The 23,600-nt window shown below is 40.9% G+C and overlaps 1 pseudogene; it reads right to left on the reverse strand.

Annotated features, from left to right (window-relative positions):
* LOC126599003 (uncharacterized) lies at positions 1-21,686 on the reverse strand (annotated as a pseudogene).
* Positions 21,687-23,600: the final 1,914 nt, after the last annotated feature.

A 23,600-nucleotide genomic window follows, 5' to 3' on the forward strand; every position in this document is an offset into this window, starting at 1 on the left:
TCAGCTCTTCTCTCCATCCAAGCCCAGATACTCCAGAGCTCTCGTCCCACTGTCAACAGTATGATAGCGAAACCAGGGAGAGACTTGATGAAGTCGAAGCTCTCGACGGTGGGGAGGGGCTCGAGCCAGAGGTGACCACTGTGACCAGAGAACCCGACCTGGAACGAGAGCCCGTTCGCGATTTCCTGAGCTTTCTGCTTGGCCAGTAGGTCTTCCAGTATATTCCTCCCTTTTATGAGTAATAGATTTAATCCTCTTTTGCTCCTGAACTGAAGTCGTCTTAGGAAATGTCTCAGTTTCGATAGGAAACTGTGATTTGTTTCCTTCCGCTTCTTTGGCCATAGGTTCCAGCTGGACTGGTCCTGGATTTGGCGGTGGAGATTTATTAGCAACAGGCAGGGGAGGTCTAAGAATTTTGACTCTCTACTTCTTAACTATCACCCACTTATCTTGCAGATCAGGATCATCATCGGAGTTTGAAGACTCAATTAGACCATCAGTGGAGGTATTATTCTTATGTTGGGCAACCCCAAGCTGCGTTTTCCTTTTCTTTGCCATCATCAGAGAACGAGTAGGAAGCTGGAGGAGGAGGAGGCATGATGGGTCGGTGGATCTCAGAATCTCAGATTAAACGGGTTTGGGTCGGGTGCGCAAACCGGGAGTTGGCGAGTTTTTTTTTTATTTTTTATTTTTTTGGTGGAGGCTGGGCAGTGCTCAGAGCAGAGAGAGAGACAGAGACGTTGGTTGTCAGGGTTTTCTCCTTCTTCCTTTTTCTGAACTGTGGACTCAGACGATTCATCTGTATTATCTGAATGAGCAAGTATTCCCACCGAAACAGCACCAAACCATTTCACATTCTGCAACTCATCAACTCGTCGGATAAGTAACTGTCGGGAACGTGAACCGGGTCATGGAGCGGGTCAAAGCTTGGAGAGTCCGGGTTCGGTGACGAGGAGTGGTAGTGCGCCACCGAGTCATTGTGCCCGACTCGGGTCAGGCCAGGCCAAGGATCAGTGAGCGAAGGGGCGAGCTGAACGCTGCATCACACTTGTGCGGTCTGCTCCTCCATCTTAAAAATCTCTCTCCCTAACCTCGTGTGGGGACTGACGGCGTCGCCGGGGCGTTTCAAAGCCAGGCCAAGGCATAGGCAGATTGAGATCCACCCATTAGTTGTTGTAAGTACGACACTCGTCGGTTTCAGGGTTGTCCTTACATAATGTCTCCAAGGGGTTGGAACTTTCCTCGTTGGCACGTTTGTGGCTGGCGGCAGCGCTCAGCGCCTCCACCTTGTCCCACGTCACTACGCACTCCCCGTTTGCCGGGTCGTCTGAGCACTTCTCTTCGGCGATCTTGATGTTTTCCGCCACTTTTTCCGACAGTTTATCCGGTGCTGCTCTTACTGGCCTTACCAAGGTCATGCGGCGGCCAATGGAAGAGTAGTTTCTCTAGGTGGGGATGTTGAGTGACTGAAATGTCATCAGTGCCTCTGTTGATTTTGACAACACCGCCCTTGGGGTGGAGAAGCTCACTTCGGCGAGTGTAGTGGTGGTTGCCATTTCTCCTTCTCTTCTTCTTTCTGGTTTCGAAGTGGTGAGGTGATAACAAGTATGAGGTTTAATTGGTGTTTTGTGTGGGTGGGTTTCCGAGAGACTGGCCTTGGAGGAAGGCAGATTTGATGGGAATCAGAGAGCCGCTGCTTGTGAGCGACTTTTTCATAAATTCACCAAGTACAACACCAATAAATAAAACCCGGAGAGAGAGATGGAGGGTTTTCTGGAAAAAAATCCAAAAGTGAGGTTTTGGGCTCTTGGGTTGTGCAGATTCATGAAGGAGGTGAAAAATTGAAAGAGAACCGACACAGCTTTTCGTGTCGATTCCCACAGACGGCGCCAAATGTTGATGCACAAAACCGGAGATCTTGGAACAACGTAAATCCGACCGTGAATCTGCATGAAATGTAAATGACACAAGATGTATCGTGGTTCACCCCAAGGTTTGGGCTACGTCCACACTGAATGTATTATATTTCTCTGAGAAGTGAGGGAAAGAGAGAGCTGTGAGAGTGAGAGCGTTGAGAGGGTGAGAGAAGCTTGGGAATGGCCTCCATGTTGACCCTCCCCCTAATTGTGAGGATGAGGAGTCCTTTTATAGAATAAGGACTCCTCACTTATTACATATTTGCCCCTTCCCTTATTGCATAATTACATTTGAGTCCCCCGAGTATTTATACGAGGTTTAAATACGGAGGCCCTAAATATGGTATAAACAAATTTAAATAAAAAACAATTAAATAAATCAACTAGAAACCAATTTAAAGAAAATCAATTTGTAAAAGCCCTAGGGTTCAGCCGTCATCTAAACAATCGTACGTAGTTCTTCCAATTACTTATGAATTATCCATGCATACTTTGCAGGTTAGGTTTTCCTAATATGTATTCTACTTAGAACCTCCAACATAGAACGTATATCTAAAATACAACCCGTCCGGACGTTCGGATCAAATATGAACATGCAAGACTCATTAAGTTTTATGAAAACCCTTTGAAAAAACATGCAACCCTTAAAATGTGGTGTTCTTCCTAAGTGAAATTACAATTATTAATCATAAGAAGCCAGAGCCAATTTCAGGACGTTCCGACCAAAATTGCATCAAATTACCTTTCTAAATGTCCTAATGGTCGCGAATCACTAAGACAATTAGATAGTTTAAAACAGATTAATAATTCAAAACATGCATGCATAATATCATAAGTAAATTGAAAAGAAACTACATATTCTTGGTAAGGCTCGTGGCCTCGCCCTAGCAAAAGAAATTAGTTACGAACAATCATAAAACAAAATATTATTCAGAACATGGAAAGAAAACACCTTGAAAATAAACTTCAATCGTCAAAAGCTCTCTAAGCATTGCATGTGTTCTCCCCTCCTCATTCTTAAAAGCCTAATGGCTAAATATCTTTATTTATACTACTACAAAATAAAACCCTAAAAGGTCTTAGAATAAAACTAGGAAACATAATAAAATAATAAAACAGAAAATAAAAGGTTTCCTATTGGAACTAAAATTCAGACTTATCAGAAAATCAATCTTTTGACCAACCAAATCAACTCCGATTTGGTCCCAAAGGTCTATTTTGAAAGGTTATGTCATCCCCTACAAATCCTCAGAAGGAATCTTTCTCAAAATATGCTATCTTGACCTTCAAAATACCCAAAATATCCATAAACGTCAATCTGGAAAAGCTACGCTCTAGACCTTTATTTCATTACCACTGTCAAACGGCTAGTAGAAAAATATGAAACTTTGATACAATCATCTTGAAAGATTCACTAACATCCTTTAATTGAAATCACTCCAAAATTTGTTTGTTTGATTACTTTTCGCTCAAGATGTAGAAATGGCATGATTTAGTACAAACATCATAAAAAATAAAGAGCTCACAAAAGGGTTATAAACAAAATGTTTAAGTTGTAGAATGCAAATACAACAGTCTAAAAGTTGTTTATTTACATACAAACAAAAAAAATATTACAGACATGTTATTTGTACCATACTTGACCAATCCCGAAACTACTGAGCACTAGTCAACGTTATACCCTCAATGACCCATAAGAGTTTCCCTCCAACCAGGAGGCCAATCACAGCGTGACACGTGTCGACATCAGAAACCAATCATAGCGTGACATGTGTCAACATCAGAATCCAATCACAACACGACACGTGTCAATGTCAAAATGAAACTAGAAACTCTCTTCTATAAATAGAGATCATTATCTCACAATATTTCCTAATGTCATTTGTATTAAATCATTCACTAGTACTCACTAAAGGAGAGCTTGAACCTATGTACTTGTGTAAACCCTTCACAATTAATGAGAACTCCTCTACTCCGTGGACGTAGCCAATTTGGGTGAACCACGTACATCTTGTGTTTGCTTCCATGTCTCTATCCATTTACTTACTTATCCACACTAGTGACCAGAGCAATCTAGCAAAGGTCACAAACTTAATACTTTCTGTTGTACCAAAGTCCTCACTGATTTTGTGCATCAACATTTGGCGCCGTCTGTGGGAATGACACTTATTCTCAATCTCTTCAGCTTTGTTAAGCTGGTTTCCACCATTCGTACACTCTCTTTTGATCAGACATCCATCTCCAACATGGGGAGCGAAGGAAGTCACAACACATAGAATGACACCTCTCTTGCACCTAGTGCGAAGCAACGAAAGAAGGAAGGAAAGAGGGTTGCTCTTCAAGCTAAAGTCGATGAGCTAGAATCTCAAAACAACAAGATAGCAATGAAGAATGAGGTCCTCCAGGAGCAGTATGAGAAGCTCTTTGAGATGCTCCACGAAACTAAGCATACTCAAACATGCGAACTCGTTACCACTGTGGACATCAACCATCATCTGGATGCCTCCCAACAAGGAGGGTCACCTTCCTTCGACATGGGTATCCCTGATGAGGAGCGAGCTAATCATCAAAACATTGATCAACATAAGACTTCTCTCTACCCAGCTGCTTCGACCCGAAGCAGGAGAAGTGAAGGAAGACACCTCATTGCAGAAAGGTTGGAAGGATCGAAAGCCGTTTATCATGACTGTCGAGACTTCCTAAAGCAACGTCGAGAGAATCCCTTCCACATAAGCTCGAAGATCAATAACCCAAGGGTTTCTGAAAGACTCGGTCCCCTCCCACGTCCCAAGCCAGCTACCAATTTGGGGAAGGGGCAACAAGTCATAAAGAAACACGAAGGTATAGGGGACTCAGAGATGTTTCGATAGACATACCTTGAAAGTCAGTACGGTGAGTCCAGGGAAAAATCACATGCTCTTGATCAAACCTTCCTACTTCTAAGAGGAGATGAAGATTTACGAAAGAAAGCTCCAGTGGTACATGACTCCACTCAGGACCCTCTTGTCTTACAGCTTCTTAAGGAAGTAAACAAGTTGAAGGCCGAACGACAAGCTGAGATACCTGATTGGAACCAACCTAGGCCTGTCCCTCTTACAAGGAGGATCCTCGACACCCCTCTCCAAGCAAAGACAAAACAGAAGCTTGGCTTGCAACTCTATACTGAAAAGGAGGACCCGATTGAACACTTTAACCTCTTTGAGTCCACCATGGCATACCGGATGCACACCGACGAAGAGCGATGTCTTCTCTTCCCCTCGACCATCTCTGGCGAAGCTCTAAATTGGTATTGCCATCTTCCACCTGAGACGATAGACTCATTTGAGGAATTGAAGAAACTGTTTGTTTCTCAACACATTTTCCAGACCGATCGCTTGCATTCTGTAAATGACTTGTACACTATTCGCCAGAAGCCGGACGAGTCATTACGAGAGTATGCTGGTCGCTTCAGCCATGAGTATTCTCGCTGCGCTAAGGTAGATGATAAGACCGCCCTCAAGGCCTTTATGGCAGGTCTACATGATTGTTTCTTCAAGTACATGATCAATGCCAACACTTGGAAGACTTACTTTGAGGTGATGGCACATACTTACAATAATGCCTCTGCTGAGGCAAGGACATATCAAGGGAAACCCCCCCACAACCACCTCTTATCAGCAAGTAGGGAATGGAAGCCAGATCTAACCAAATGAGAAGACCTCGACCTTCAAAACAGCAGCAGTGCCTTCCCCTGCCTTACTTAATACTTTGCCAAGTTAACAGACATATCAATCTCAGGGCAAAAGGAAAGATTTCCATCATCACAGTCTCATTTTAGTAAAAGGAGTAAGGGACACTACCGCGATAACCAAGGGTATCACCACGATAATCCCCGACCCCAGACAGTCAACATAGTGGGTCAAGCACGTGTCAGGACAACCACTATCCCAAGGTATGAGGCATACACACCTTTAAACACCACATGCGTGGCCATTTACCCCAGCATAGCACACCTGATACCGAAGCCAAAGCCGAGGCACCTGAATTACAAGTCCACGAAGAACACGGGCACGTTTTGCTGCTACCACGAGTATAACGGCCATGACGTCGAGAAGTGTATCACCTTTCATGATCATATTGAAGCTTTGGCACGTGAAGGAAAAATTGATCAATTCCTCCTTCACCCTCCAAGGGGTAACCGCAATCAACACTAGGTGAATGTGATATATTCCATAAGTGGTGGCACACCCATATCTAAATCTTCCAACAGGGCCATGAAAAATAGTGAACGAGCTTTAAGGTCTGGCCACCCAGTGTTTCACGTGGAAGACATCAGGGAAGGCAAACATCAAAAGCCTAACTAGGATCCAATATGTTTTTACCCTGAGGAAGAAAGAGGTATCATCTACCCTCACAACGACCCATTGATCGTGGAAGCTCACATAGCCAACTTTGAAATACGACGAATCCTGGTAGACACGGGGGCTTCGGTCAATATCATGTTTGCCGAAGCTTTCAGGGCACTTAATGTAGCTGAACACTTGCTCGATCGCTCGATTTCCCCTCTGATAAGCTTTTCCGATGATATCGTGCAACCTTTGGGGAACATACACTTACCTTTCACCATTGGTACAAGCCCTTACACAGCTAACATTACCATTAACTTCTTGGTGGTTGATTGCCCAATGACATACAATGTCATCTTGGGATACACGTGCATCAATGATCTCAAGGCCATGGTATCCACACATATGTTCTTGATGAAATTTCCAACCCCATATGGCAATGGTTACATCAGAGGAGATCAACTCAGTGCACGATCATGTTACAACACTTCAGTCAAGCAACAGCACCTGCCTGTGCCCAAGGAAACCCTTTCTATACATGACCAAGTCATAAAGACCAACCTAGACAAAGCCAACTTGGATCTTCACGGTGGCAACAGTCAAGCCGACGATCCTCGAAATGACTCTTTCACCCAGCAACCACAACCCGCTGAAGAGTTGGAGAAGGTCTCTATCTCAAAAAATTATCCAGATCGCATGTTGAAGATTGGCACCACCTTGTCACCACTCATTCGGTTGGCATTGATCTCTTTATTACAAGAGAACACTGAGGTCTTCGCCTGGTCATACGAGGACATGCCAGATATCTCTCCCGATATCATCTGTCATCGCTTAAGTATTGACCCCAAGACCAAGCCAGTAAGACAAAAGCGAATATCCTATGACGCTGAATGGTACGAGGCAATGAAGGCAGAAGTTGAAAAACTCAAAGGCATAGGCTTCGCCCGCGAAGTCAATTACCCAACGTGGGTAGCAAATGTTGTCCTTATTAAGAAGAATCCGACCAAAGAAAGTCTCTTGCTCCAAAAGGTCTTCTGGAGAATGTGTGTCGATTACACCGACCTAAACAAAGGATGCTCGAAGGATAGGTTTCCTCTTCCTCTCATAGACAAACTTATAGACTCTACAGCAAGGTGTGAACTCCTGAGCTTCATGGATGCTTACTCAGGATACAACCAAATCCTCATGAACCCTCCAGACCAAGAACACACAGCCTTCACTACTGATAGGGGACTATATTGCTATAAAGTCATGTCCTTCGGCCTAAAGAATGCAGGAGCGACTTATCAGAAACTGGTCAATTCAATGTTCATCGAACAGATTGGGAAGAGCATGAAAGTTTACATTGATGATATGTTAGTCAAGAGCAAACATGCTGACCAACACATCACCAACTTATCTGAAACTTTCACCATTCTGAAGAGGTATCGAATGAGGTTGAACCCCAATAAATGTGCCTTCGGTGTAGGCTCTGGCAAATTCTTAGGCTTCATGGTAAGCCAAAGAGGCAGTGAGGTTAATCCCGAGAAGATCAAAGCAATCCTCGACATGAAGGAACCGGTAACTTCAAAAGACATCCAAAGCCTTATTGGCAAGGTGGCAGCCTTAACTAAGTTCATCTCTAAGGCCACAGACATATGTGCTCATTTCTTCAAAGCACTTAAGGGAAGTAAGAAGTACATTACATGGACTGATGAATGTGTTGAGGCATTCAAGAACCTCAAAGACTACATGAGTAAAGCCCCTCTGCTCTCCAAACCTGAGGTTGGTGACACTCTTATTATCTATCTGTCGGTATCGACTTCAGCAGTAAGTTCCGTTCTCATTCGAAAGGATGGTAATGTCGAACGGCCTGTCTACTACGGTAGTAAGGCCTTACAAGATGCGGTGACACGATACTCCAACATTGAGAAATTGGCTTTAGCATTGGTCATGTCTGCTCAAAAACTTCGCCCTTACTTCCAAGCACACTCCATCATCGTGCTTACCAATCATCATCTTCGACAAATACTCCAAAGTCCTGACACTTCCGGGCGAATGATCAAATGTGCGATAGCATTGGGTGAGTTTGACATCTCCTACCAACCAAAGCCAGCTGAGAAGGGCCAAGCAGTGGCAGACTTCATCACCGACTTCACATATCCTGTTGACATTGTTTCTATGCCTAAAGAAGTGGTTTCATTACCCTCGGAAGCTCAGAAAACAGAACCAACAGCCTTAACATGGAGCCTATATGTTGATGGCTCGTCCAACTAACACGGTTGTGGAGTAGGACTAGTCCTTACGACCCTGACAAAGTGGCAATGGAGTATGCTCTTCATTTCAAATTCAAGGCGTCGAACAATGAGGCCGAATATGAAGCCCTCCTAGTAGACTTACGTTTGGCCAAACACCTTGGGGTTAAACGAATTGATATCTTCAGTGACTCCCAATTGGTGGTTAACCAGGTCACCAACAACTTTGACGCTAAGGATAGCTTCATGGCAGCATATCTGGCACAAACACAATTGCTGCTCAAGCATTTCCACTACCAAATCACCCAAATTCCTCGAACAGCAAACAGTCATGTAGATGCTTTGGCTCGCCTCGCCTCAGCGGTGGAAGACAAGATTGAGAGAAAAATTCAGGTCGAATTGTTGGCAGCACCAAGCACCATGGCTGCGGAAGTTGTGCAACTTACAACAGGGGGATAGTTGGATTACCTCGATTTATAGATTCCTTACTTATGGCACCCTTCCAAATGACAAAGTCCAAGCTAAGCAAATTCGATACAAGGCTACCCATTACTTGATCATTAATGACCAAATCTACAAGCGGGGTTTTAACCTACCATACCTAAGATGCCTTACGCCCGCAGAGGCGGAAACTGTCATTCGGTAAATACATGAAGGAGTCTGTGAAGATCATGCTGGATCTCGATCCCTAGCACACAAGACTTTTTGCCAAGGATACTACTGGCCAACACTTCACCAAGATGCCATCAGAATATTCCGCTCATGTGATAAATGTCAACGCTACGCAACTATTCCTCACTCCCCTCCCGAGCCGCTCACTCCTATGATCAGCCCTTAGCCCTTCGCCCAATGGGGACTTGATTTGACTGGCCCAATGCCTGCAGGGAAGGGCAAAGTTCGCTATGCAATCGTTGCAGTTGACTACTTCACAAAGTGGGCCGAAGTAGAACCATTGGCAACCATTACTGAGGTAAAAATAGAAGACTTCGTATGGAAGAACATTCTTTGCAGATTCGGCATTCCCAATGCGATAGTCACTGACAACAGGCGACAGTTCGACAATAATAAGTTCAGTATGTTCTGCTTTAAGTTCAACATCAACTTATGTTTTGCCTCCCCTACTTATCCCAGTCTAATGGACAAGTTGAAGCTATCAACAAAATAATCAAGTGAACTTTGAAAACCAGCTTAGACAAGGCTAAACGTTATTGGCCATAATTTATACCCCAAGTTCTTTGGTCATACCGCACGTCGTATCGGACATCAACAGGAGAAACCCCATTCTCACTTACCTTTGGTACAGAGGAAGTTATCCTAGTTGAGCTTGAGCAAGCAACGTTCCGAGTTTAGAACTACGTGCAAAGCGAAAATGACAAACAATTTACCCTCAACTTAGATCTAGTCAAGGAACACAGAAACCAGGTTCATTTAAGGAATGTCGCCTACAAGCAGCGCATCTCCAACTACTATGACTCAAGGGTCAAACCTCGTTCTTTCAAAGTGGGGGACTGAGTATTGAAAAAAAGATTACTTTGCGACAGAGTCCCGAGTAAAGGAACACTTAGTCCAAACTGGGATGGACCGTTTGAAGTTGTTGGCATCAATCGCCCTAGCTCCTACACGCTTATAAGCTCTGATGGCAAGACGCTTGGCCATCCATGGAACGCTGATCACTTGAAGTACTATTACAAGTAAACTCACATTGTACAAGTGTAGCTTCAGCCGTTCGGCATCCTATGTAACGAAGACTATTTGGCATGAATTCAATAAAGAGGTGATTTAGACAACTCGGTCCTAATCCTCTTACATTCCTAGCAATGAAACACTCGGGTTCAAAGCTTCAACATGAATGTTTCCAACATGAAACAAAGTCTAATTATATGTCAACAAGACTATACAAATAAATGAACAGCTTCACAGTATATTTGTTCAATCATACATTCCAACACATTCATACATAAGCCAACTGTGCTTTGAAAGGGTTCAACATACTTTGTGTCATTCAACACTTGCTACAATGTACCTAGACACCTTGCTCTTGTTCTCACTAACTAGGTGATGAAATGTGAAGAAGGAACTCATCTTCATGCCACCAACCAGGTGATGAAATGTACAACCCGTACTCTCATTCATGCCACCAACCAGGTGATGAAATGTACAACCCGTACTCTAATATCATTTGGCAACTTGCCAATCATGCCACCAACTAGGTGAAGAAGGAACTCATCTTCATGCTACCAACCAGGTGATGAAATGTACAACCCGTACTCTCCTTCATGCCACCAACTAGGTGATGAAATGTACAACTCGTACTCTAATATCATTTGGTAACTTGCCACTCATGCTACCAACTAGGTGAAGAAGGAACTCATCTTCATGCCACCAACCAGGTGATGAAATGTATAACCCGTACTCTCTTTCATGCCACCAACCAGGTGATGAAATGTACAACCCCTACTCTAATATCATTTGGCAACTTGCCACTCATGCCACCAACCAGGTGAAGAAGGAACTCATCTTCATGCCACCAACCAAGTGATGAAATGTACAACCCGTACTCTCCTTCATGCCACCAACCAGGTGATGAAATGTACAACCCGTACTCTAATATCATTTGGCAACTTGCCATTCATGCCACCAACCAGGGGAAGAAGGAACTCATCTTCGTGCCACCAACCAGATGATGAAGGAACTTACATTCGTACCACGAACCAAGTGATGAAAGCAACTCACCATTCATTCCACCTACTAGAAGACGAGTGGTACAACTTGTACATATGAACTTCTAGCATTCATAAATAATAAAAAACCCTCAAGCTTGACAACTCAACTAGGGGAGCACTTATGCCCAACAAGAGTTATAATCACCAACAAAGTCTTATTGCAAGCCAACAACAACTTTAGTGCATGGCATACGAAGATCAAACTATTCAGCCCTCTTGCATCTGCTTCAAACATTTCCCCTCTGTAACAATGCAAACACTACAACTCATAGAAAGCTGCACACACTCTTAATCAAGACAGTGTGAAGCAAAACCAATTTATAGTGCCAAGAAGAGCTTCATCAAAGGAGTTCAACCACAATTCTCAAAAGCTTCACACATTCTTGATCAAGACAGTCTGAAGCAAAACCAATTTATGGTGCCAACAAGAGCTTCATCAATGGAGGGCAACCACAATTCTCAAAAGCTTCACACACTCTTAATTAAGACAGTGTGAAGCAAAACCAATTTATGGTGCCAACAAAAGCTTCATCAAAGGAGTTCAACCATAATTCTCAAAAGTTTCACACACTCTTGATTAAGACAGTGTGAAGCAAAATCAATTTATGGTGACAACAAGAGCTTCATCAATGGAGGGCAACCACAATTCTCAAAAGCTTCACACACTATTGATTAAGACAGTGTGAAGCAAAACCAATTTATGGTGCCAACAAAAGCTTCATCAAAGGAGTTCAACCACAATTCTCAAAAGCTTTACACATTCTTGATCAAGACAGTGTGAACCAATACCAATTTATGGTGTCAACAAAAGCTTCATAAATGGAGGGCAACTACAATTCTCAAACTTTCGAAGCAAATTCAAGACTGTTCAAAGAAAATTCAATTTATATGGTTCATCCAAACCTTCGACTACTACAAAGTGTGGCTTGCATCACAATCTCTTGCTCAATAGTGTAGAAGCAAAATTTGTATATGTTGTCTCTCCCACATTTTCAAATTTCTAGTTTCCCAAAAAAAAAAAGAAAAAAAAAGGGAAATTCAACAAAGTTTCATCAATGGAGGACAAGTACAAATTCTTACAAGTTTCACACTATCTTGATCAAGATAGTGTGAAGCAAAATCAATTCATGGTACCCAACAAAAGCTTCACCAACAAAAGCTTTAACTTCAAAGCTTCACAAACAAAAGCTTCATCAATGGAGGACAACTACAAATTCTCAAAAGCTTCACACTATCTTGATCAAGATAGTGTGAAGCAAAATCAATTCATGGTACCCAACAAAAGCTTTAACTCCAAAGCTTCACCTACAAAAGCTTCACCCACAAAAGCTTCACCCACAAAAGCTTCAAAGCTTTAACTCCAAAGTTTCACCTACAAAAGCTTCAACATGAAAGCTTCACCCACAAAAGCTTCAACACAAAAGCTTCAACACAAAAGCTTTACCCACAAAAGCTTCACCCATAAAACCTTCACCTACAAAAGCTTGACCCACAAAAGCTTGACCCACAAAAGCTTGACCTACAAAAGCTTCACCCATAAAAGCTTCACCCACAAAAGCTTGACCCACAAAAGCTTGACCTACAAAAGCTTGACCCACAAAAGCTTGACCCACAAAAGCTTTACCTACAAAGCTTCAACACAAAAGCTTCACCTACAAAGCTTCAACACAAAAGCTTCACCTACAAAAGCTTCACACTATCTTGATCAAGATAGTGTGAAGCAAAATCAATTCATGGTGCCCAACAAAGCTTCAACCTTAAAGCTTCACCTACAAAGTTTCAACACCAAAGCTTCACCTACAAAGCTTAAAATATATATATATATATATATATATATATATATATTATTTTCGGAAATTCGAAAATTCGAAAATTCGAAAATTAAAAAAAAAATTCAAAAATTCAAAATTTTGAAAAAAAAAAATTGCTTAGGCCTCCTCCTCTTTGAGCCTAACAACTTTCATAACAAATATATATGAAGGAGGAGTTCTGGGCTACCACTTAGAAAGGAAATGCCTCATTAGTCAACTCCCTCGACCGGAGACTTAGGGGACACCTACCATATGCTACTGCACCTTGATACTCAGAAGTCTCATGACCACACAGTGACTTGGATTTTTCCAGTCTCCAACCGAGAAGTTTTCCTCACTCGGGAAATTAAGGGAGCACTACCTCAACATACATGCTTCACTCTTAAAGGTTCAACATACAAGCTTCAACAAAAGAAAAATTCAAAGAACTTAGTGAAGAAGGCCTTGGTGTATTTAACACAATACGTTGAAATGAAGCAAAGTTTGTTTATTGATATCTCCGATAAGTTACAAATATGTACATATACATGAATCAAAATAAACAAACAAGAGGGAGCCTTCATAAAGGTTGCTCATGAGGAGTCTCAGCAGTCGGCAGAGCCCCAGAAAGAGTAGGCACCGGAGGGTGATCATTATGAGCCTCAGTACTGGGCAGAACCCCAGAAAGAGGAGGCACCGAAGGTTGATCATTCGGAGCTTCATTACGCGGTACAGCCCTAGAAGATGAAGGCAATAAATGCCATTGGAACAAACTTATAAACCTCTGATGATGAAGCAAAATCTGACCATCAGATTCCTGCAGCTGGTCAAGCTTCCTCTTCATGTTTGTAGCATAGTCATGTGCGAGCCTGTGCAAATGTTTATTCTTATGCTTGAGCCCTATGATCTCCTGTTTGAGACTTATCACTTTAGCCGCTAATGATTCAACTTGGCGGGTTCGAGCAAATAGGCGTTGAGCCATATTAGACACTGAACCTGCACACTGAACACTGAGAGCTAGAGAATCCTTAACAGCTAACTCATCAGACCGTTTGGAAAGTAGTCTGTTATCTTTGGGAGTGAGAAGGTTTCTAGCCACCACCGCAGCGGTCATATCATTCTTCATCACAGAGTCCTTCACTGTAGATGACTAGTAGGGGATAAGAAGGATGGGCGTCATATGTTGTCTTGAGAAGGCATGGCTACCTCTTCACCAAAGTTCAAGTCAAAACCACGGTTAGATGGGCCATACATTCTCAGAAATGATGAAGGAGAAATGAGGTGCAATAACTCTCTGAAGTAAAGGGAAAATTCCTACAAGCAATAACTCTCTGAATGTACTTCTTGCACATAATTGGTGCCCTTATAAAGGAAAGGGCAACATGGTTGTTGGTTCAAAAATCAAAGAGACACCACTCTCCGGATTCCGAAGAATCACCACTTTCCACACGCAACATCAGCTCATTGGGTACCACAGATAACTTTGCCAAAGATCTCTGAAGAAGTTTAGACACATATATTTTGAAGGTCTAGCTACCCTATTATTACCCACACAAAGGTAAAGGAACAACACCATTGCTTGATAACTAGAAAGTCACAATGTGTGTCAACCCCCGTGCTCCGTGGTAAGGCAGATTGGCAAAAATGCCCAACCTTTACTCACATTTGAGAAAACATTCCCAACAAGATTGCTTGCTCAAAAATCGAAGAGGTACCGCCCTCTGAATCTCGAGAGCCAGACTCCCAACATGATTACTTTCTCAAAAATCGAAGAGACACTGCTCTCCGAATCTCAAGAGTCAGACTCCCAACAGGATTGCTTTCTTAAAAATCGAAGAGGCACCGCTATTCGAATCTCGAGAGCCAGACTCCCAACAGGATTACGTGCTCAAAAATCGAAGAGGCACTGCCCTTCGAATCTCGAGAGCTAGACTCCCAACATGATTACTTTCTCAAAAATCGAAGAGACATTGCTCTCCGAATCTTGAGAGCCAGACTCCCAACAAGATTGCTTTCTCAAAAATCAAAGAGGCACAGTTCTCTGAATCTCAAGAGCCAGATCCCCGACAGGATTGCTTGTTCGAAAACAGAAGAGGCACCGCTCTCCGAACTTCGAGAGCTAGATTTCCTTGGATAAAGCCTATCTGTAATCTTCACACGCAACATCAGCTTTCCAGATACCACAGACCATTTTTTCAAAGTGCTCTGACAAAGTTAAAACACGTGAAGCTTGCAGCTCTCACTACATTGCAATGACCAAGAAGGGTAAATGAATAACACTACTACTTGTTGTTAGGGAGACTTCTATATATGTCGACCTCTATCCTCCATAGCCAGGCAAACATGCAAATAAAAAAAATGCTCAACTTTTCTTCACATCCGAGAGGGCACTATCAGCAAAGTCTCTCGAAATACTCAACTTCTTTTCCTCCCGATAATACCTCTGCAAACAAGCCACACCAAAGCAAGAGTATCTCATATCATCAGGGTTAAAAGCAAGAGTATCCCATATGATGCTTTTTCCCTGTCTTTTCCTTTGGCCTTGTTCTTACCTGCAAGATAAAGAGAAAGAAAGTAATTAGTCAGCACTTGGAATCAAACTTCCAGTCAGGAACTGACTGCTTGGAACCCCTTGCCTGATTACTTACTTGGCATTGCTCTCGAGTACTCATCTTCAACATCTTATGCTTCCAGAGAAGATACCACATCTGCCTGAGGAACATATAGGGTAAGTGAGAACGATACAAGGAAGCATATGGAGACAAGCGTAACAAAACACGTGCTGATACATCCACTACTTTGTCAAAAGCAAAAGTATCCCATATCATCAGGGTCGAACGTACTCTAGATTTGATGGACTTGTTTTGACCCTTAAATTCTTGAGTCGGCCTTATACTCTAGAGGAAACTAGAAAACCCTTTAGCCCAGTTCAAGAATAAGCCTGTGGAAAGTTACTTCTTCAAAAGCAAAAGTATCTCATATCATCTATTCTCCATTTGCTTCTCCTTATCCTTGGTGCTATTTACAACACAAGGAGAATGAGAACAATTAACCGGAAGCCAAAGTCGAACCTCTGATCCAGGTTGCTTGCTTGGAATTCTGGTTGCTTACCTTGTCTGTTACCTCTTTTGGCAAATCTCCTAGCTCGGCGACTTGGGGGACTCCTACTATAGGGTTTGTATCGCACTTGACCAAGCCCGAAACTACAAGTAAGCTTCAAGTAAAATTGATACATTACCTTGTGCATCTTCATCGGTTAAAGATACCACCCCTGGATGAAGGAAAAGTACTTCCAGAGAAGATGCCACATCTACATATGAGACAGATAAGGCAAGTGAAAATGATACCACACTTCGGTACTTAGAAGTTTCGTGATTACTCAATAGCTTGGATCTTGCAAGTCCCCAACCGAGGAGCTTCCCTCACTCGGGAACTCAGGGGAGCACTGTTTGTACCATACTTGACCAATCCCGAAACTACTGAGCACCGGTCAACGTTACACCGTCAATGACCCAGAAGAGTTTCCCTCCAACCAGGAGGCCAATCACAGCGCGACATGTGTCGACATCAGAAGCTAATCATAGCGCGACACGTGTCAACATCAGAAGCCAATCACAACACGACATGTGTCAATGTCAAAATGAAACTAGAAACTCTCTTCTATAAATAGAGATCATTCTCTCACAATATTTCCTAATGTCATTTGTACTAAATCATTCACTAGTACTCACGAAAGGAGAGCTTGAACCTATGTATTTGTGTAAACCCTTCACAATTAATGAGAACTTATCTACTCCGTGGACGTAGCCAATCTGGGTGAACCACGTACATCTTGTGTTTGCTTCCCTGTCCCTATCCATTTACTAACTTATCCACACTAGTGACCAGAGCAATCTAGCGAAGGTCACAAACTTAACACTTTCTGTTGTACCAAAGTCCTCACTGATTTTGTACATCAACACATGTGTTGGATTTTAGCACTTGGAAGCACCCTTCAAGTGCATCCAGCATTCAGATACAAGAAATTGGTAAATGCTAGTCTATGTACAGGCAAAGGATATTATGAAGTTCAGATTAGAAAGATATTTACATGGCAAACAAATAGGATAAATATTGTTTCATACACATTAACAAAAAAGCATCAGCATTTTTTAACGTTGGGATCAACTTTTGCTACTGTACTGTCCATTTTTGAAAAACCAACCTAGAGAAATGAAAGAAATTAAAATGGTCAGATGGCTATTAAATATACGTTGTGTAACATCCCACATCGCTCAGGGGAGTGGATCATGTAAGCCTTATATGTATATTCCTATCTCTACCTAGCAAAAGACCTTTTAGGAGCTCACTAACTTCGGGTTCCATCGGAAGACCGAAGTTAAGCGAGTTCGCCCGAGAGCAATCCCATGATGGGTGACCCACTTGGAAGTTCTTGTGTGAGTTTCCAAAAACAAAACTGTGAGGGCGTGGTCGGGGCCCAAAGCGGACAATATCGTGCTACGGTGGAGTCGAGCCCGGGATGTGGTGGGGGCCTGGGCCGGGATGTGACACGTTGGAATAAGTTTTGCCAAAAAAAAAACCAACATTAAAATATAGTGACCTAGGTTCTTTTTGGAGGAGTGGCGTCCAACTTTCTAGTTGGGGATGACTTCTTCTTAAGCAATTTGATCGGTACTTCATCCAATTCTCTTGGATTTGTGTTTGAAATTTCCTAGACTTCACTATTTTAAATAGGTTTTCAACGTTAAATAGTATGAATATATGGAAATTTGAAATTGATAGTTGTAAAAGCAATTACGGCATAAACCTTTGTTCTCCGACAGTGAAAAAAGCTCTCCTAATCGATTCCCTCTTCTGTTTATATGATTGCTCGGTGGTTTTTGCCGTTGAAGTAGAAGATGAAACAATGGTGGAGGACACTATGATTTCTCTTGACAAAGGCTGCGGAGTCATTGCTTACATAGTCATATCCTCAGTCACATTATGAATGAGCACATCGTTTGAATTAAAAGTATTCCTCCTATTGCCAAATTGCAGGTGAAAAATCTTCTTTTGTCCAATAAGCCTGAGAAACTCGTTTGGTAGTTGTCATTGCTCCACCAGTCGCTAATTCATTACCAGGTCTTTGCAGGGCATGCCAAAAAGTTTCTCGCCACATTTATTGAATTATTAAAGCATTCATTTCATTTGTTTCATCTTCGAGAATGAAATTAACTTTGTACCTACATTTAAAAACTCAACCTGATGAGATTTTTGAGAATCACAGATTACCAGAAATTCATTACGTAAAAAAGTAGAATGAAAATAGATTACACACATGTAGTAATATAACAATCGTATATAACCACATATAAGAAAAAAGAGAGAAAAAGGAAAAAAACAGGAAAAAAAAAAAAGGCCATTGTTCAAATGGTTGGCAATCCAGAATTATAAATTTTGTAAAGTGTGATTATATAAAGCATCAAACTAAATTTGTATATTCCGTACTGGATGTCAATAATCTTCTCTGTATTTATTTGTGCCAATTGGTTAACGACAACAAACTACACGACAACAAGAAAGAGCAAATTTTTTGTTAGCTTCAGTTTAAATATTTAATGTAACATTACCAATGCATTGGAATCTGGTTGGGATGCTTTTGGCAAATGAGTTGGCCAATGGTTAGATTATTGTGCATCTGTTTTACACAGTTTGGGCAAGCACTGTACCACCAATCAAAGCGTATGTGAAAACGCTTAATAGATGCTTTGCACAGAAATGTGTCATCTTGTAATATGTTTTTTTAACACATTTGTAACAGTCAGAACAACTGCATAATTAGTTATGTTGAAAATGTTAAACTTGAATCATGAAATTTTGATACCTTGTGCAACTCCGGATCCAAAAATACCAATTCATCAGTCGTAACCCTTCTAGCAGTTTGCAAAATTGCAGCTTCATTTGCTTCTTTTGAAAGGGGGGAGCACTTTCAAAGGTTCTTTGCAATCAGAAAACCTGTAGGCATCAAAACATTTAATGAGTTTAACAATTTGAAAGAAAAAAAAAACAAACCATTCTTTACAAAAATAACCAACAGAGCGTTTATTTATTTATTTTTTTTAACAATGAGAAATACACTCACATTGACTTATACGCATTCACTTCGGGGATGTCTAGATCAATAAAAAAAGGACGAACTCGTACTATTCAAAACGATCTTATTTGCACATTGGAATGGTAGTGTAGAAAACAAAGAGAAAATATTAATAAAGGTAGCTAATTACATTTTGTGAAAAAAACTACACAATATAGATAATTGATAATACGCAAATACTCAACTGTTTAAAAAGTTTTCACAAAATGGTGGCACAATGAACTTTATGATGTGGTGCATTTCAAACCAACTAACTCATTCCTAACACAATATTCATTGTTTTGTAACCGTTAATGAAAAACCAATCCTGATATCTACTTAACAGACATGGTTCAATAAAAAAGAAAAGAAAGTAAGAAAGCGATTAGCACCAGTCAGTAATGATTGATATATTAAGATACTTGTAAATTAATTGATAAAGAAGAAGGCAAACATATAATGACAAATCTGACCAAAGACAAATAATAAAATTACAGAACGATATAACATTCAAAGAATTTAAATGAAACAACATTTGCACAAATGAAAATAAACAATGCAAAATAAGTTTTTAAGAAAACAAAATACCCAAGTAGAGCTTCATTTCCAGACTTGTGAAAACAACAACAATTGGCAAAGAAAAAGTGTCCGTTGACAAAGAAGAAAACTCTTCTCCAACGTCTGCCCACAACGTGACCATTAGTTGTTCTTTCTTGTTGACAAAGGGAACAACAAATAAATTCATCACTTAACAAATATTGAAAACAAGTGCAGACAACATCCATAGGAAACAAAAAATAACCTTATATTTTCGATATGAACATCACTCTTGTATGTAATCCTCTGATTAATCTGTTTAGGTTTGAGAGGTTGTATAGTGCTAATACGACCAATGCCATTCTATTATTTAAAACATAAATAGAGGCAAATCGTTAAAAGACCATTTTAGAAAACAAATATAAACACACTTTAACCCATACACATGCACATACATATTAATAGTACCTGTGAGAATGTCAACCGTGTTCAAGCGAGGGTACAATGTGTTATAATCCTGCAGAAAAAATCAATGGCGAAGGATATGTGGGAATACAGTCACTAATTTTCGGAATATTGTTTTCGAGCTGAACAAAACCTGGTTTCATGTAGCACTACCATGTATTGTCCCCTAATTCTTATAGTTTGAAAATCAGTTATTTCATAGCATCCACTGACTTCAAATTTGGAAGCCACAACCTTAAAATCAACATTTGATGTACAACCTTTCATCACATGTTGCTTCACATTGTATCAATCAAATTGTTACCATAACGAAACACAATGAATTAGAACAATTAAATTATTTCAGGCAAGACGGAAAGAAAAATCCAAGGCTGTACAAAAATTTGAGAGAAAAAACACCACTCGTTAAACATAAGCGCAGAAGCTGAAGAACTGTGAAAAAAAACAAAGAGAGAAAACAGACGGTCAACGCACACATTTCGCTAACCATAAGTGTAACAATCCGTCCCGATTTTATCGGAACGAAAGGGGTATTTTCGTGAAATTGCACCTTGGGCTAGATATTTTTCTTTTATAATTGTTTTTGGGTCTTAATGGGTGAGCCAAGGGGCACACCCTTGAATTTTGTCCCCCGGGCCCAATTGCTCTTTCTCCCTCACCACTCCCATCTCTTTCTTTCTTTCTTTCTTTCTTTTTCTGTCTCAACTCTCCCTCTCGACTCTAGGTGCTTTCTTCTCATCGGCTACCAACGCCTACACACATACTTACAAACCTACAATGTTAACAACAAAACACCCTCATCACCACCTTTTGACTACGACGACCACCTAGGGGCTAGACAACCATCTCTTCCTCTCTCATTCTCTGTACAGTAGTCCAATCACTGTGCTTGTGACCTCTGGCATGTTTCTTGAATCTCTGACCATGGTAAGCACCCTAGACCTCTTTAGTTGTTGTTATATGTTAGATTGGGTTGTTTTTGAGAAACTTGGAATATTTAAACTCAGCAAATGCTTCTGGGGAAGCATTTCCAATTTTTCGGTGAAGACTTGAGGTTTGCAGGCGTTTTCCGGCCAACTCTCGACCTTCAATGGTACGAATCTTTTCCTTGCTTCATGGGATTCAATTTGGTATATTGGTTTGCATGTTTCGAGGTTGAACGGAGCATGGAAGCTCCAGCTTTCTCCTTCCTTTGAAATCTAGCCAACCCGACCCATCAATTAGACTGGCCCAACTCATTGGGCCATGAACCCAGCCCAATTGTTCAAGCCCAAACCCAGGGCTTTCAGCCCTATCTAAACCTAAACCCATATTTGTAAAACCCTAACCTGGGCCTTGGGCCATGGAACACTGATGCAAATGGGCAAACCCATTTCCTTTGAAACCTAACCCAAAATCCTTTGAAACTAGGCCTTTGGGCCTAGGACCCTTTGGTGCAAACCTACTAGCCCAACCCTGATGGAATATTCTCTGAAATATTCCGTTAGGGAATATTCCTAGAATATTCTTAGTGTTGACTTTTTTGTTGACTTTTACAAAATTTACCGGGACCCTTCTTAAGGTAATTCGACGTCCTGAATCCATTTTTGACGTTCATTTTCCCAAATTAAACCGTTATATTAGAGTTTTATTAATTAGACCCTTTATGTGCTTAAGGGCATTTATTGTGGCATTTTCGTCTTTGTTAGTTGGTGTGGCTCTTCGGCTGCGAAGTATCTGTGAGTGAACCCTTTCTAAATGCATGTTTTAATAGTAGAAATGCATACATGAAAAGGATGATTTAATGATTACATTTTATGAAACATTTTATGAGATATTATGCTTACTGAGAATATTTTGGAATACCATATTTTATCAAACTTATGTTCTTTGTTGTATATATGATGGATGACTATATACTGCTTATGAACATGTTTTTACACTTCTTTATGGTATATATGATGGATGACTATATGTCATGAAGATGCTTTGAGATATATATATATACCTATGTTTGGAAAGACTATGTTCAATGATTTTGTGCGTATTTAGTGGTCATTGTGCTGCCTACGGGCGAGGGATATGGTTGTTGGCTGCGGGTTGGGAGAAATAATCTCTAGCTTCGGGCGCAGAGACATAGTAGCTGACATTGGGCCAGGAGATATAATTATTGGATACTACTATTTAGCACCCTATATAAGAGATATGTTTCATGAGAAGTTTTATGGCATGCTAGAGTTTTTGGAGAACCTATTATTTATTATGCTATGAGTTTTCTTTTAAACTTTGGGGGTTAGTATGTTAATAACTGTTTCAGTATTATATATATCAACTTGGTCCACTCATGTTTATTTTGCGCCCCTTCAAGACTTAGAATCAAGACGTACAATCCCGGAGTCAAGGCATTTCCACAGTTGCATCTTCAAGTCCTCTCGGTGTAGGGACCCACTCATTTGTTCATTCAATTTTATATTATTTCTTTTTAGTGTTCTAGATTAGTTGTATGCTCTGAACACGTTCCTCATTTGCATATTATTTATATTTAAATTTATAAATCTTATTTATTTCTTGTTCTCATACATTCTAATATGGCTTCGTCACATTCGGGTGTCAGCCAACACGTGCCTACCCTGGTGTTTGGGAGATTATCAAGGTTGGGCGTGTCAATTTGGTATCAGAGCGTGCTTTGTCCAAAGCATACTTAGGATCTATTATTAATGTAGTAGTTTGTCTGTCATGACATCATTTGGATGTCACGACTTCCGTATTTGTTGCCTCTCGGCACGGTAGTGCGACCCTCATTCTGCGTGAATAGTCACATCTTATTGAAGAATAAGAAATTCGCGTCGGGATTGTGCCTTATCAATGATGAATTAGTTTGTTAAATGGCTTTCAACGTCAGATCGATACTCTGCAACATGCATCTTCTAGGAATTGCGAGCAATTGGTTGTACATTGAAGCGACATGATTTCAAAATCTCAGTAAGAAGAAGTTTGGTTAAAACCAGTTGAAGATCCAAGATGGCAATGTCATTCTACGACATGTGTTCCCTAGGAATTGCAGATGGAGTCAGATCTACATAGGAATGTTAGGAAACGGAAAGTTAGTTAAGACCAACTGGAGACTTAAGACGATGATGTTACTTTACGACATGCGATCACTAAGAATGGTGGGCAAAGTCACATTTATACGGAAATTATTCAAAACTTTCTAAATACGTGTTAGAGAAAGCGAGTAAGCGCTAGTTGTTAAGAAATTTTGTAAGTGGTAATTGGTCGGATCAAATCAACATTCTCAGAGTCGTTCCCGCTGTGGAAGTTTATATGGATCCTTAGAACAATCCCCAACGATTGTTCTATCGATTACCTTTTTGCTTACTCCAACAACGAAGTCAAGTTCCCTAACCATTGACTGTCAGCTTCATACCAAATCCTTCGAGCGTTGACTTCGTTTAGATTTTATACTTTTCTTGGGAGACTCTTTAGTAGCAGACATTATTCTCATCAATTTCCAAAAAG

The sequence above is a fragment of the Malus sylvestris genome, chromosome 14 (genome assembly GCF_916048215.2).
Source record: "Malus sylvestris chromosome 14, drMalSylv7.2, whole genome shotgun sequence".
Classification (NCBI taxonomy): domain Eukaryota; kingdom Viridiplantae; phylum Streptophyta; class Magnoliopsida; order Rosales; family Rosaceae; genus Malus; species Malus sylvestris.